Below are 18382 nucleotides of genomic sequence, written 5' to 3' on the forward strand. Positions count from 1 at the left end.
GGAACGCTTTCTTGCCGTTCCTCTCAGGTTTCATTAATAGCACGAGGTCCGGGGGTTGGGGAAGAACAGGGAAGACGAGAAGCTAATAAGTTAGTAGAGTGTTGTAAAAACATTAATAAATAAAAAGCATTCCCTACTCTGAAACAGACATGGAGACGAAAATGATTCTTTCTTTCTTTCTTTATTAGTATTTTGTTTTGTTTTTCCGGAGAGCATTCAAAATTAATGTTGGGGAAGGGGTTATGTCAGTCTCTTACTGTCTGTGTTCGATGTGTGTTAAAACTGTCTTACAAAGTTGAACTCAGTTTGTAAGAAAGGTTAAAACGAATCATACATTAAAGTTCAAGAGAGTAACAATGAATGTAATTCATGATTCCTAAACGACTTGCTGGAACTGACCTAAATGTGGTTTATACGTTGTGTGACACTTAAAAGGTCACAGGTCAAGGTGTTAAAAATAAATAAAATTCGTGATCTTTGAAAGACAATCTGGATCCGAACTAAATGGAATTCATAGATTGTGTGACATTGAGAAGACAATCAGTTAAGTTGATGAAGGTCAAGGTGGTAACAATAAATAAAGTGCGTCCTTTTTAAACAGCTGGCTGAAACTGAATCAAGTGTGGTTCACAGGTCGTGTGATACTTAGAAGACAATAGGTTAGGTCAAGGTCAAACTGTTATTTCTAACATTACTCAATGGACCATAAGGACACAGAGACATCCAAAGGTCAATCAGGTTAACCTTCTAATATATAAGAAAAGGCTCTGTGATTCTATTATAATGTTTCTAAGGTAATTGTGTTGATACTAGACCAACCATTTACATTTCAAAATTGACTTAAAATTAGAGGTTATAGATTAATCAATCGGGCTGTACAGTAAGTTAGAGCTTCCACAAGACAAAATGTATAGATATAGCCCAGCCTACTTCTACAGAGAAGTTACATTTGTGTAAAATATATTTATGACATAGACGTTAAACATCTGGATTCGATTCTTACAGTCGGCATAGCACAGACAGCCCATTGTGAAGCTTTCCACTTAAGAAACACAACGCATCACATGCACGGTTAATACCGCGCATACTGTATCCAAATATTGTAGTATTTCACGATCAACGTTTCGTATTACATAGCAAGTTCTATAGTCTCGCCTTTAGTGACTGATTTTGCGCAAGGCGAAGTTCACACTTCGCAGCGGCCTGTGTATAGCGTAGTTCAATTCTTATAAACTTTAAACATTTAGGTTCATTTTTCACGTATGTTGAAAAGTCACGTCACAACTCGTATGAAAGTTACCTTCAAGTGGCTCTCAAGTGATTTCTTGTTTTTAATCATTTTAATTCTCTTTCCTTTAAGCGCTGACCCATGATGACCTTGGTGACCCAAACACAGACTGTCCCTTCATGACCAGTGGTGTACAACATTGTGACCATTATGAATCAGAATCCAGACTGTCCCTACGTGACCAGTACTGAATAACATTGTGACCATGAGAAATCAAACACGAACTGTCCCTACATGACCAGTGTTGAACAACACTGTGACCACGATGAGCCAAATCCAGACTGTCCTTCCATGACTTGTGCTGTACAATACTGTGACCATGAGGAACCAAGTACAGACTGTTCTTCCATGACTTGTGCTGTACAATACTGTGACCATGAGGAACCAAGTACAGACTGTCCCTACATGACCAATGTTGAACAACACTGTGACCATGAGGAGCAATACACAGACTGTCTCTTCTAACCATTTGACCCTTAAACTTTTCTACAGCAGCTGTAGACACGAAGGTCAGAACTGGAATTTTTATGAGTATTACTTGCTCTCGTTCTAAGCACATCGATAACAGAACTTAACATGAAACTAACACTCACAGAGACACACATGGCATCTTCTTTTCCGTGTGTTTATTTTGGATTAGTTTCAAAATCGAAATCGAATACGAGCAATGTTTACCTTCAACATTAATGTACCATGAAGATTTGGAACAAGATAAAATCATGAAAATTAGACTACAGAAAACTGTAATACTGATGATAAACCAATAATTGGTATTACGCTTGTAATTAAAATATTTACATGTTTAACACTGTACATTTATCAAAGTAGTATGTTTTAACTTCACTAAAATGTCTAACGACCAACTATAGTTATTGAGATGTTTACATTAATGAAGTAATACGTAGTAACCATAGTGCTGTTTCTAATTAATATCAGTACTTCTTTCATAAACCTCTACATGTCTAAGTAATAGATGTTGGTTGTTTCCTTGCGTTACTAACACATACAATTAGTTCATAAACCTCTACATGTCTAAGTAATAGATGTTGGTTGTTTCCTTGCGTTACCAACACATACAATTAGTTTATGAACATCTACATGTCTAAGTAATAGATGTTGGTTGTTTCCTTGAGTTACTAACACATACAATTAGTTTATGAACCTCTACATGTCTAAGTAATAGATGTTGGTTGTTTCCTTGAGTTACTAACACATACAATCAGTTTATGAACCTCTACATGTCTAAGTAATGGATGTTGTTACACATAGGTAACTTAGGTAACGAAGAAAATCCAAATTATAAGAACATTTTATGTTATTTCTGATGGTCCTCTCAGAATATTTTTTGCTTGTTTAGCACAAACCCGTTCAGCGAACTATTCTGTGTATCAAGCCCAGAGTTTTAGCATTGTAAAGTTTTCAAAGTAACTTCTGAGCCCCCAAGCTCAGAGTTTCAGCATTGTAAAGTTTCCAATGTTACTTCTGAGCCCCCAAGCCCAGAGTTTTAGCATTGTGAAGTTTCCAAGGTTACTTCTGAGCCCCAAGCCCAGAGTTTTAGCATTGTGAAGTTTCCAAGGTAACTTCTGAGCCCCCAAGTCCAGAGTTTCAGCATTGTAAAGTTTCCAAGGTTACTTCTGAGCCCCCAAGGCCAGAGTTTTAGCATTGTGAAGTTTCCAAGGTTACTTCTGAGCCCCCAAGGCCAGAGTTTTAGCATTGTGAAGTTTCCAGGGTAACTTCTGAGCCCCCAAAGGATCTCGAGAAAGAAGCCGGTTTATCTAAATTTATCTCAAAATCTCAACTTGATTTTTGAAGTAAGAAATTTAATCCCAGCAAAAAAGCAATATGTTCATTTGTTTAAATATTTACAGAATAACAGTTGAAAGTTTTCTGATATATCGACTTGTACTCAGTTGACTAATTAATAATATGTCGTTTCGTTTCTAGAGACACTATCCATTATCATCAGTAATATACAGACACGTACAATTGCTAGGAAGGTCAGACTACTTTCATCACTCGACACCAGGGGACTTATTCTACTGATGCATTTGTTTATATTTTTATAAATTATCTTGTTGAGTGAAAAATAGTATATTTATTTATTTAACACTGTCTATTCAGGTCAAACAAAATGTTTCCTAGAAATTTAAAAGTTACTTGGTTCGTGGCTAGTGATGTCAGGCGACGGGACTCGAAACTTTGACCACTTATATTTAACATCAGTTTGTAAGCGTCCTAGTCTTAAATCATAGGCATCGAAACGTCCGATGTGATTCGTGTTTATAAAAAAAAACTAAAGGTACGTTATCATTTCTCATGTAGAAAAACATATGAAAAGACATTTACATTCCAGATAAATAATATGTTTTATAAGCCATGGAACAGCTGTGAAAGTTTCCCGCCAAAGGGCTTATAACATTAAAATTGTAGGTTTGATCCATGTAGTGAACAAAGCACAGACAGCCCATTGTATAACTTTGAACTTAACAACTAACCCACTATTCTAACCAATAATTCTGTGTTAAGAATCGTGGGAACGTTCATAAACGCTTTAAATTTAAATTTTTTGTCTGGTGTCGTAATCCGAGGGTCATGGGTTCGAATCCTCGTCACACCAAACATGTTTGCCCTTTCAGTCGTGTGGACGTTATAATGTGACGGTCAATCCCATTATTCGTTGGTAAAAGAGTAGCCCAAGAGTTGGCGGTGGGTGGTGATGACTAGTTATCTTCCCTCTAGTCTTACACTGCTAAGTTAGGGACGGCTAGAGCAGATAGCTCTTGTGTGGCCCAGTGCGAAAATTCAAAACAAACCAAACCAGACTGGCGCTTACAAGAAGTTTACTGTTTGTTTTAATAAAATTGGGACGATGTACAAATGATGAGAACAGAAAGTAAACAACGTTGGGTGTTTGTAGTAAAGATAAAACACACCATGGTAGTTACCCGAAACTTCAGATCACACGTGCTTGGTGTAAAACTGAACAGGTCATTTCTTCCTGGCCCAGTTCGCTCTGCAGTTTGTTTATTAACAATTGGATCTTACATGATATAGTTTCCGCGAAATAAAACAATCGAGGTTTCCGTATTTCTTATATCTGACGCAATAAGCAACACTGCACGCCACATGGTGAGGGTTGATAACAGGCGTGACAACCTCGTGCCACGAAATACTCTGAACATTACGTAAAGCTGTGAAATCACCAGATTCGTCAATACCGAAACTTACGTAAAATCTCTAAAATCAGCCTTTCATCCGTACCAAACCTAACGTAAAGCTGTAAAACCCGCCGTTACTCCTTTACCGAACGGTAAATAAAAACTGGGAAACCAGCCGTTTCGTTGTCACTGAACGTTCTGTAAAGCTGTTAAACCAGCCGTTTTGTCCTCACCGAACGTTCAGTAAAACTGTTAAACCAGCCGTTTCGTCGTCACTGAACGTTCTGTAAAATTGTTAAACCAGCCGTTTCGTCGTCACCAAACGTTGCATCAAGCCGGAAAGCTATTGCTTTGTTCTCATTAAGCGTTGAGTTGATCCATAAAGAAAACCGTATTTTCGTAACTGAACGTTGTTTATAGCTACTAATAACGTTATTACCATACCAACCGTTCTGAGATACATGAACGTGGTTTATAGCTACTAATAATTTTATAACCTATACCAACCGTCCTGAGATAAATGAACGTTGTTTATAGCTACTAATAATGTTATTACCCATACCAACCGTTCTGAGATACATGAACGTGGTTTATAGCTACTAATAATTTTATTACCTATACAAACCGTCCTGAGATACATGAACGTTGTTTATAGCTACTAATAATGTAATTACCCATATTAACTGTCCTGAGATACATGAACGTGGTTTATAGCTATTAATAATGTTATTACCCATACCAACCGTTATGAGATACATGAACGTTGTTTATAGCTACTAATAATGTAATTACCCATACCAACTGTTCTAAGATACATGAACGTGGTTTATACCTTTTTTATATATAAAATAGTTTATAACCTATACCAACCGTCCTAACTATATAATAAAACGTTCATTACTGTATATAACATAACGTTATTATATAATACCAGTTCATTACTGTATATAACATGAACGTGGTTTATATTTAAACTAATAATTTTATAACCTTTACCAACCGTTACTATAAATTAACGTTGTTTATTACTGTATATAACATGTACCTTACAATATATATTAAATAGTTCATTACTGTATACAACATAGCTCCTTACAAGATATAAAAGAGTTTGTTACTGTATATGACATAGTACCTTACTATATATTAAATAGTTCATTACTGTATATAACATAGTACCTTACTATATATAAAATAGTTCATTACTCTATATAACATAGTACCTTACTATATATTAAATAGTTCATTACTGTATATAACATAGTACCTTAGTATATGTAAAATAGTACATTAGTCTAGATAACATAGTACCTTACTCTATATATAATAGTACATTACTGTATATATACAGTACCTAACTATATATAAAATAGTACATTACTGTATATAATATAGTACCTTAGTATATATAAAATAGTTGATTACTGTATATAACATAATACCTTACTATATATTAAATAGTTCATTACTGTATATAACATAGCACCTTAGTATATATAAAATAGTACATTACTGTATATAACATAGTATCTTACTATATATTAAATAGTTCATTACTGTATATAACATAGTACCTTGCTATATTTAAAATAGTGCATTACTGTATATTATATAGTACCTTATTATATATTAAATAGTACATTACTGTATATTATATAGTAACTTACTATATATTAAATAGTACATTACTGTATATAACATAGTACCTTACTATATATTAAATAGTTCATTACTGTATATAACATAGTACTTTACTATATATAAAATAGTACTATTCACTATATAACATAGTACCTTACTATATATTAATTATTTCATTACTGTATATAACATAATATCTTACTATATATTAAATAGTTCATTACTGTATATAACATAGTACCTTACTATATATTAAATAGTTCATTACTGTATATAACATAGTACCTTACTATATTTAAAATAGTACATTACTGTATATTATATAGTACCTTACTATATATGAAATAGTTCATTACTGTATACAACATAGTACCTTACTATATAATAAATAGTTCATTACTGTATATAACATAGTACCTTACTATATATTAAATAGTTCATTACTGTATATAACATAGTACCTTACTATATTTAAAAAAGTACATTACTGTATATTATATAGTACCTCACTCAACATAAAATAGTTCATTACTGTATATAACATAGTACCTAACTATATTTAAAATAGTACATTACTGTATATTATATAGTACCTTACTATGTATAAAACAGTACATTACTCTATATTATATAGTACCTTACTATATATAAAATAGTATATTACTGTATATAACATAGTACCTTACTATATATTAAATAGTTCATTACTGTATATAACATAGTACCTTGCTATATATTAAATAGTTCATTACTGTATATAAGATAGTACCTTCCTATATTTAAAATAGTGCAATACTCTATATTATATACTATCTTACTATATATTAAATAGTTCATTACTGTATATAAAATAGTACCTTAGTATATATAAAATTGTACATTACTGTATATAACATAGTACCTTACTATAAATAAAATAGTATGTTACTGTATATAACATAGTACCTTACTATATATAAAATAGTACATTACTGTATATAACATAGTACCTTACTATATATTAAATAGTTCATTACTGTATATAACATAGTACTTTACTATACATAAAATTGTTCATTTTTTATATATATTTACTACTATATATAGTAATAATATTCATATATATAGTGTATATATAACATAGTAATGTACTATTTTAAATATAGCAAGGTACTATGTTATATACTATATAGTAAGGTCTATGTTATGTACAGTAATGAACCATTTAATATATAGTATATAACATAGTACCTTAGTATATATTAGATAGTTCATTACTGTATATAACATAGTACCTTTTTATATATAAAATAGTACATTACTCTATATAATATAGTACCTAACTATATATTAAATAGTTCATTACTGTATGTAAGATAGTACCTTCCTATATTTAAAATAGTGCAATACTGTATATTATATACTATCTTACTATTTATTAAATAGTTCATTACTGTATATAACATAGTACCTTAGTATTTATAAAATTGTACATTACTGTATATAACATAGTACCTTACTATATATAAAATAGTATGTTACTGTATATAACATAGTACCTTACTATATATAAAATAGTATGTTACTGTATATAACATAGTACATTACTATATATAAAAAAGTGCATTACTGTATATAACATAGTATGTTACTATATATTAAATAGTTCATTTCTGTATATAACATAGTGCTTTACTATACATAAAATAGTTCATATTTTATATATATTGTAAGGTACTATGTTATATACAGTAATGAACTATTCAATATATAGTAAGGTACTCTATAATATACAGTAATGTTAGTTATTTTAATATAGCAAGGTACTATGTTATATACAGTAATGAACTATATATTATATAGTAAGGTCTATGTTATATACAGTAATGAACTATTTAATATATAGTATATAACATAGTACCTTAGTATATATTAAATAGTTCATTACTGTATATAACATAGTACCTTTTTATATATAAAATAGTACATTACTCTATATAATATAGTACCTAACTATATATTAAATAGTTCATTACTGTATATAACATAGACCTTATTATATAATAAATAGTTCATTACTGTATATAACATAGTACCTTGCTATATTTAAAATAGTACATTACTGTATATTATATAGTACCTTACTATATATTAAATAGTTCATTACTGTATATAACATAGTACCTTACAATATATATTAAATAGTTCATTACTGTATATAACATAGCACCTTACAAGATATAAAAGAGTTCGTTACTGTATATAACATAGTACCTTACTATATATTAAATAGTTCATTACTGTATATAACATAGTACCTTACTATATATAAAATAGTACTATTCTCTATATAACATAGTACCTTACTATATATTAATTATTTCATTACTGTATATAACATAGTACCTTAGTATATATAAAATAGTACATTAGTCTATATAACATAGTACCTTAGTATAAATATAATAGTACATTACTGTATATTATACAGTACCTTACTATACATAAAAATAGTATATTACTGTATATTATATAGTACCTTAGTATATATAAAATAGTTCATTACTGAATATGACATAATACCTTACTATATATTAAATAGTTCATTACTGTATATAACATAGTACCTTAGTTTATATAAAATAGTACATTACTGTATATAACATAGTATCTTACTATATATTAGATAGTTCATTACTGTATATTATATAGTACCTCACTAAACATAAAATAGTTCATTACTGTATATAACATAGTACCTTATTATATATTAAATAGTACATTACTGTATATTATATAGTACCTTACTATATTTAAAATAGTGCATTACTGTATATTATATAGTAACTTACTATATATTAAATAGTACATTACTGTATATAACATAGTACCTTACTATATATTAAATAGTTCATTACTGTATATAACATAGTACCTTACTATATATACAAAATATTACTATTCTCTATATAACATAGTACCTTACTATATATTAATTATTTCATTACTGTATATAACATAATATCTTACTATATATTAAATAATTCATTACTGTATATAACATAGTACCTTAGTATATGTAAAATAGTACATTAGTCTATATAACATAGTACCTTAGTATAAATATAATAGTACATTACTGTATATTATACAGTACCTTACTATACATAAAATAGTTCATTACTGTATTTTACATAGTACCTTACTATATATAAAATAGTACATTACTGTATATAACATAGTACCTTACTATATATAAAATAGTTCATTACTGTATACAATATAGTACCTTACTATATATTAAATAGTTCATTACTGTATATAACATAGTACCTTACTATATTTAAAAAAGTACATTACTGTATATTATATAGTACCTCACTCAACATAAAATAGTTCATTACTGTATATAACATAGTACCTTACTATATTTAAAATAGTACATTACTGTATATTATATAGTACCTTACTATACATAAAACAGTACATTACTGTATATTATATAGTACCTTACTATATATAAAATAGTATATTACTGTATATAACATAGTACCTTACTATATATTAAATAGTTCATTACTGTTTATAACATAGTACCTTGCTATATATTAAATAGTTCATTGCTGTATGTAAGATAGTACCTTCCTATATTTAAAATAGTGCAATACTGTATATTATATACTATCTTACTATATATTAAATAGTTCATTACTGTATATAACATAGTACCTTAGTATATATAAAATTGTACATTACTGTATATAACATAGTACCTTACTATATATTAAATAGTTCATTACTGTATATAACATAGTACCTTAGTATAAATAACATAGTACCTTACTATATATAAAATAGTACATTACTGTATATAACATAGTACCTTACTATATATTAAATAGTTCATTACTGTATATAACATAGTACTTTACTATACATAAAATAGTTCATATTTTATATATATTGTAAGGTACTATGTTATATACAGTAATGAATTATTCAATATATAGTAAGGTACTCTATAATATACAGTAATGTACTATTTTAAATATAGCAAGGTACTATGTTATATACAGTAATGAACTATATATTATATAGTAAGGTCTATGTTATATACAGTAATGAACCATTTAATATATAGTATATAACATAGTACCTTAGTATATATTAAATAGTTCATTACTGTATATAACATAGTAACCTTAGTATATATAAAATAGTACATTACTGTATATAACATAGTACCTTACTATATATTAAATAGTTCATTACTGTATATAACATAGTACCTTGCTATATTTAAAATAGTACATTACTGTATATTATATAGTATCTTACTATATATTAAATAGTTCATTACTGTATATAACATAGTACCTTAGTATTTATAAAATTGTACATTACTGTATATAACATAGTACCTTACTATATATAAAATAGTATGTTACTGTATATAACATAGTACCTTACTATATATAAAATAGTATGTTACTGTATATAACATAGTACCTTACTATATATTAAATAGTTCATTACTGTATATAACATAGTACCTTACTATATATAAAATAGTTCATATTTTATATATAGTATATGAACTATTCAATATATTAAGTTACTCTATAATATATAAACTATTTAAATATAGTACCTAATACTATATATTATATAGTAGTCTATGTTATTATATAAAATAGTTCATATATAGTATATAACATAGTACCTTACTATATATTAAATAGTTCATTACTGTATATAACATAGTACCTTTTATATATAAAATAGTACATTACTGTATATAATATAGTACCTTACTATATATTAAATAGTTCATTACTGTATATAACATAGACCTTACTATATAATAAATAGTTCATTACTGTATATAACATAGTACCTTGCTATATTTAAAATAGTACATTACTGTATATTACATAGTACCTTACAATATATTAAATAGTTTATTACTGTATATAACATAGTACCTTACTATATATTAAATAGTTCATTACTGTATATAACATGGTACCTTAGTATATATAAGATAGTGGATTACTGTATATGACATAGTACCTTACTATATATTAAATAGTTCATTACTGTATATAACATAGTACCTTACTATATATAAAATAGTACTATTCTCTATATAACATAGTACCTTACTATATATTAATTATTTCATTACTGTATATAACATAGTACCTTAGTATATGTAAAATAGTACATTAGTCTATATAACATAGTACCTTAGTATAAATATAATAGTACATTACTGTATATTATACAGTACCTTACTATACATAAAACAGTACATTACTGTATATTATATAGTACCTTAGTATATATAAAATAGTGGATTACTGAATATGACATAATACCTTACTATATATTAAATAGTTCATTACTGTATATAACATAGCACCTTAGTATATATAAAATAGTACATTACTGTATATAACATAGTATCTTACTATATATTAGATAGTTCATTACTGTATATTATATAGTACCTTACTATACATAAAATAGTTCATTACTGTATATAACATAGTACCTTATTATATATTAAATAGTACATTACTGTATATTATATAGTACCTTACTATATTTAAAATAGTGCATTACTGTATATTATATAGTAACTTACTATATATTAAATAGTACATTACTGTATATAACATAGTACCTTACTATATATTAAATAGTTCATTACTGTATATAACATAGTACCTTACTATATATAAAATAGTTACTATTCTCTATATAACATAGTACCTTACTATATATTAATTATTTCATTACTGTATATAACATAATATCTTACTATATATTAAATAATTCATTACTGTATATAACATAGTACCTTAGTATATGTAAAATAGTACATTAGTAACATTACTAGTATATATACATAGTACATTACTGTATATTATAGTACCTTATATATATAAAATAGTTCATTACTGTATTTTACATAGTACCTTACTATATATAAAATAGTACATTACTGTATATAACATAGTACCTTACTATATATAAAATAGTTCATTACTGTATATAACATAGTACCTTACTATATATTAAATAGTTCATTACTGTATATAACATAGTACCTTACTATATTTAAAAAAGTACATTACTGTATATTATATATATATATAAAATAGTTCATTACTGTATATAACATAGTACCTTACTATATTTAAAATAGTACATTACTGTATATTATATAGTATATAATAAAATAGTACATTACTGTATATTATATAGTACCTTACTATATATAAAATAGTATATTACTGTATATAGTACCTTACTATATATTAAATAGTTCATTACTGTATATAACATAGTACCTTACTATATATTAAATAGTTCATTACTGTATATAACATAGTACCTTCCTATATTTATATAGTATATACCTTACTATATATTAAATAGTTCATTACTGTATATAACATAGTACCTTACTATATATAAAATAGTATCATTACTGTATATAACATAGTACCTTACTATATATAAAATAGTCATGTTACTGTATATAACATAGTACCTTACTATATATTAAATAGTTCATTACTGTATATAACATAGTACCTTACCATAAAATAGTTCATATTTTATATATATAAGGTACTATGTTATATTAGTAATGTATATATAATATAGTATATACCTTAGTAATATATATCTTAAATATAACAGGTATTATAAATATATACATAATGAACTATATATATAGTAAGGTTATATATACAGTAATGAACTATTTAATATATAGTATATATAGTACCTTAGTATATATTAAATAGTTCATTACTGTATACAACATAGTACCTTGATATAGTTAAAATAGTACATTACTGTATATTATATAGTACCTTACTATATATGAAATAGTTCATTACTGTATACAACATAGTACCTTACTATATAATAAATAGTTCATTACTGTATATAACATAGTACCTTACTATATATAAAATAGTGCATTACTGTATATTACATAGTACCTTACTATATATTAAATAGTTCATTACTGTATATAACATAGTCCTTACAATATATATAAAATAGTTTGTTACTGTATATAACATAGTACCTTACTATATATTAAATAGTTCATTACTGTATATAACATAGTACCTTACTATATATAAAATAGTACATTACTGTATATAACATAGTACCTTACTATATATTAAATAGTTCATTACTGTATATAACATAGTACCTTAGTATATGTAAAATAGTACATTACTGTATATAACATAGTACCTTACTATAATATAAAATAGTACATTACTGTATATTATATAGTACCTTACTATATATAAAATAGTACATTACTGTATATTATATAGTACCTTAGTATATATAAAATAGTGGATTACTGTATATAACATAGTACCTTACTATATATTAAATAGTTCATTACTGTATATAACATAGTACCTTAGTATATATAAAATAGTACATTACTGTATATAACATAGTATCTTACTATATATTAAATAGTTCATTACTGTATATAACATAGTACCTTTCTATATTTAAAATAGTGCATTACTGTATATTATATAGTACCTTACTATATATTAAATAGTACATTACTGTATATTATATAGTACCTTACTATATTTAAAATAGTGCATTACTGTATATTATATAGTAACTTACTATATATTAAATAGTACATTACTGTATATAACATAGTACCTTACTATATATTAAATAGTTCATTACTGTATATAACATAGTACCTTACTATATATAAAATAGTACATTTCTCTATATAACATAGTACCTTACTATATATTAATTATTTCATTACTGTATATAACATAATATCTTACTATATATTAAATAATTCATTACTGTATATAACATAGTACCTTAGTATATATGTAAAATAGTACATTAGTCTATATAACATAGTACCTTAGTATAAATATAATATTACATTACTGTATATTATACAGTACCTTACTATACATAAAATAGTTCATTACTGTATATTACATAGTACCTTACTATATATAAAATAGTACATTACTGTATATAACATAGTACCTTACTATATATAAAATAGTTCATTACTGTATATAACATAGTACCTTACTATATATTAAATAGTTCATTACTGTATATAACATAGTACCTTACTATATTTAAAAAAAAGTACATTACTGTATATTATATAGTACCTTACTAACATAAAATAGTTCATTACTGTATATAACATAGTACCTTACTATATTTAAAATAGTACATTACTGTATATTATATAGTACCTTACTATATATAAAATAGTACATTACTGTATATTATATAGTACCTTACTATATATAAAATAGTATATTACTGTATATAACATAGTACCTTACTATATATTAAATAGTTCATTACTGTATATAACATAGTACCTTACTATATATTAAATAGTTCATTACTGTATATAACATAGTACCTTGCTATATTTAAAATAGTGCATTACTGTATATTATATATAACTTACTATATATTAAATAGTTCATTACTGTATATAACATAGTACCTTACTATATATAAAATAGTACATTACTGTATATAACATAGTACCTTACTATATATAAAATAGTATGTTACTGTATATAACATAGTACCTTACTATATATAAAATAGTACATTACTGTATATAACATAGTACCTTACTATATATTAAATAGTTCATTACTGTATATAACATAGTACTTTACTATACATAAAATAGTTCATTTTTTATATATATTGTAAGGTACTATGTTATATACAGTAATGAACTATTCAATATATAGTAAGGTACTCTATAATATACAGTAATGTACTATTTTAAATATAACAAGTAATTATGTTATATACAGTAATGAACTATATATTATATAGTAAGGTCCATGTTATATACAGTAATGAACTATTTAATATATAGTATATAACATAGTACCTTAGTATATATTAAATAGTTCATTACTGTATATAACATAGTACCTTTTTATATATAAAATAGTACATTACTCTATATAATATAGTACCTTACTATATATTAAATAGTTCATTACTGTATATAACATAGTACCTTACTATATTTAAAATAGTTCATTACTGTATATTATATAGTACCTTACTATATATTAAATAGTTCATTACTGTATATAACATAGTACCTTAGTATATATAAAATAGTACATTACTGTATATAACATAGTACCTTACTATATATAAAATAGTATGTTACTGTATATAACATAGTACCTTACTATATATAAAATAGTTCATTACTGTATATAACATAGTACCTTACTATATATAAAAAGTACATTACTGTATATAACATAGTACCTTACTATATATTAAATAGTTCATTTCTGTATATAACATAGTGTTTACTATACATAAAATAGTTCATATTTTATATATATTAGTAATTATGTTATATATAGTAATGAACTATTCAATATATAGTAAGGTATTTATAATATACAGTAATGTGTTATTTAAATATAACATATTATATATATATATACTTGAACTATATATTATATAGTAAGGTCTATATTATATATAATAATAACTATTTAATATATAGTATATAACATAGTACCTTAGTATATATTAAATAGTTCATTACTGTATATAACATAGTACCTTTTTATATATAAAATAGTACATTTCTCTATATAATATAGTACCTAACTATATATTAAATAGTTCATTACTGTATATAACATAGACCTTATTATATAATAAATAGTTCATTACTGTATATAACATAGTACCTTACTATATTTAAAATAGTACATTACTGTATATTATATAGCAACCTTACTATATATTAAATAGTTTATTACTGTATATAACATAGTACCTTACTATATATTAAATAGTTCATTACTGTATACAACATAGTACCTTACTATATAATAAATAGTTCATTACTGTATATAACATAGTACCTTATTATATATTAAATAGTTCATTACTGTATATAACATAGTACCTTACTATATATAAAATAGTACTATTCTCTATATAACATAGTACCTTACTATATATTAAATATTTCATTACTGTATATAACATAGTACCTTAGTATAAATAAAATAGTACATTACTGTATATAACATAGTACCTTACTATATTTAAAATAGTACATTACTGTATATTATACAGTACCTTACTATACATAAAACAGTACATTACTGTATATTATATAGTACCTTACTATATATAAAATAGTTCATTACTGTATATGACATAATACCTTACTATATATTAAATAGTTCATTACTGTATATAACATAGTAACCTTAGTATATATAAAATAGTACATTACTGTATATAACATAGTATCTTACTATATATTAAATAGTTCATTACTGTATATTATATAGTACCTTACTATATATAAAATAGTTCATTACTGTATATAACATAGTAACCTTACTATATATTAAATAGTACATTACTGTATATTATATAGTACCTTACTATATTTAAAATAGTGCATTACTGTATATTATATAGTACCTTACTATATATTAAATAGTACATTACTGTATATAACATAGTACCTTACTATATATTAAATAGTTCATTACTGTATATAACATAGTACTTTACTATATATAAAATAGTACATTACTGTATATAACATAGTACCTTACTATATATTAAATAGTTCATTACTGTATATAACATAATATCTTACTATATATTAAATAATTCATTACTGTATATAACATAGTACCTTAGTATATATAAAATAGTACATTAGTCTATATAACATAGTACCTTAGTATAAATAAAATAGTACATTACTGTATATTATATAGTACCTTACTATACATAAAATAGTTCATTACTGTATTTTACATAGTACCTTACTATATATAAAATAGTACATTACTGTATATAACATAGTACCTTACTATATATAAAATAGTTCATTACTGTATATAACATAGTACCTTACTATATATTAAATAGTTCATTACTGTATATAACATAGTACCTTACTATATTTTAAATAGTACATTACTGTATATTATATAGTACCTTACTATATATAAAATAGTTCATTACTGTATATAACATAGTACCTTACTATATTTAAAATAGTACATTACTGTATATTATATAGTACCTTACTATACATAAAACAGTACATTACTGTATATTATATAGTACCTTACTATATATAAAATAGTATATTACTGTATATAACATAGTACCTTACTATATATTAAATAGTTCATTACTGTATATAACATAGTACCTTACTATATATTAAATAGTTCATTACTGTATATAACATAGTACCTTACTATATATTTAAAATAGTTCATTACTGTATATTATATAGTATCTTACTATATATTAAATAGTTCATTACTGTATATAACATAGTACCTTAGTATATATAAAATTGTACATTACTGTATAATATACAGTAATGAACTATTCAATATATAGTAAGGTACTCTATAATATACAGTAATGTACTATTTTCAATATAGCAAGGTACTATGTTATATACAGTAATGAACTATATATATATATAAGATCTATGTTATATACAGTAATGAACCATTTAATATATAGTATATAACATAGTACCTTAGTATATATTAAATAGTTCATTACTGTATATAACATAGTACCTTACTATATATAAAATAGTACATTACTGTATATAATATAGTACCTTACTATATATTAAATAGTTCATTACTGTATATAACATAGTACCTTGCTATATTTAAAATAGTACATTACTGTATATTATATAGTACCTTACTATATATTAAATAGTTCATTACTGTATATAACATAGTACCTTAGTATATATATTAAATAGTTCATTACTGTATACAACATAGTACCTTACTATATATAAAATAGTATCATTACTGTATATAACATAGTACCTTACTATATATAAAATAGTATCATTACTGTATATAACATAGTACCTTACTATATAATAAATAGTTCATTACTGTATATAACATAGTACCTTACTATATTTAAAATAGTACATTACTGTATATTACATAGTACCTTACTATATATTAAATAGTTCATTACTGTATATAACATAGTACCTTACTATATATTAAATAGTTCATTACTGTATATAACATAGTACCTTACTATATATAAAATAGTTCATTACTGTATATAACATAGTACCTTACTATATATTAAATAGTTCATTACTGTATATAACATAGTACCTTACTATATATAAAATAGTTCATTACTGTATATAACATAGTACCTTACTATA

This window comes from Tachypleus tridentatus, chromosome 10 (assembly GCF_004210375.1).
Source record: "Tachypleus tridentatus isolate NWPU-2018 chromosome 10, ASM421037v1, whole genome shotgun sequence".
Classification (NCBI taxonomy): domain Eukaryota; kingdom Metazoa; phylum Arthropoda; class Merostomata; order Xiphosura; family Limulidae; genus Tachypleus; species Tachypleus tridentatus.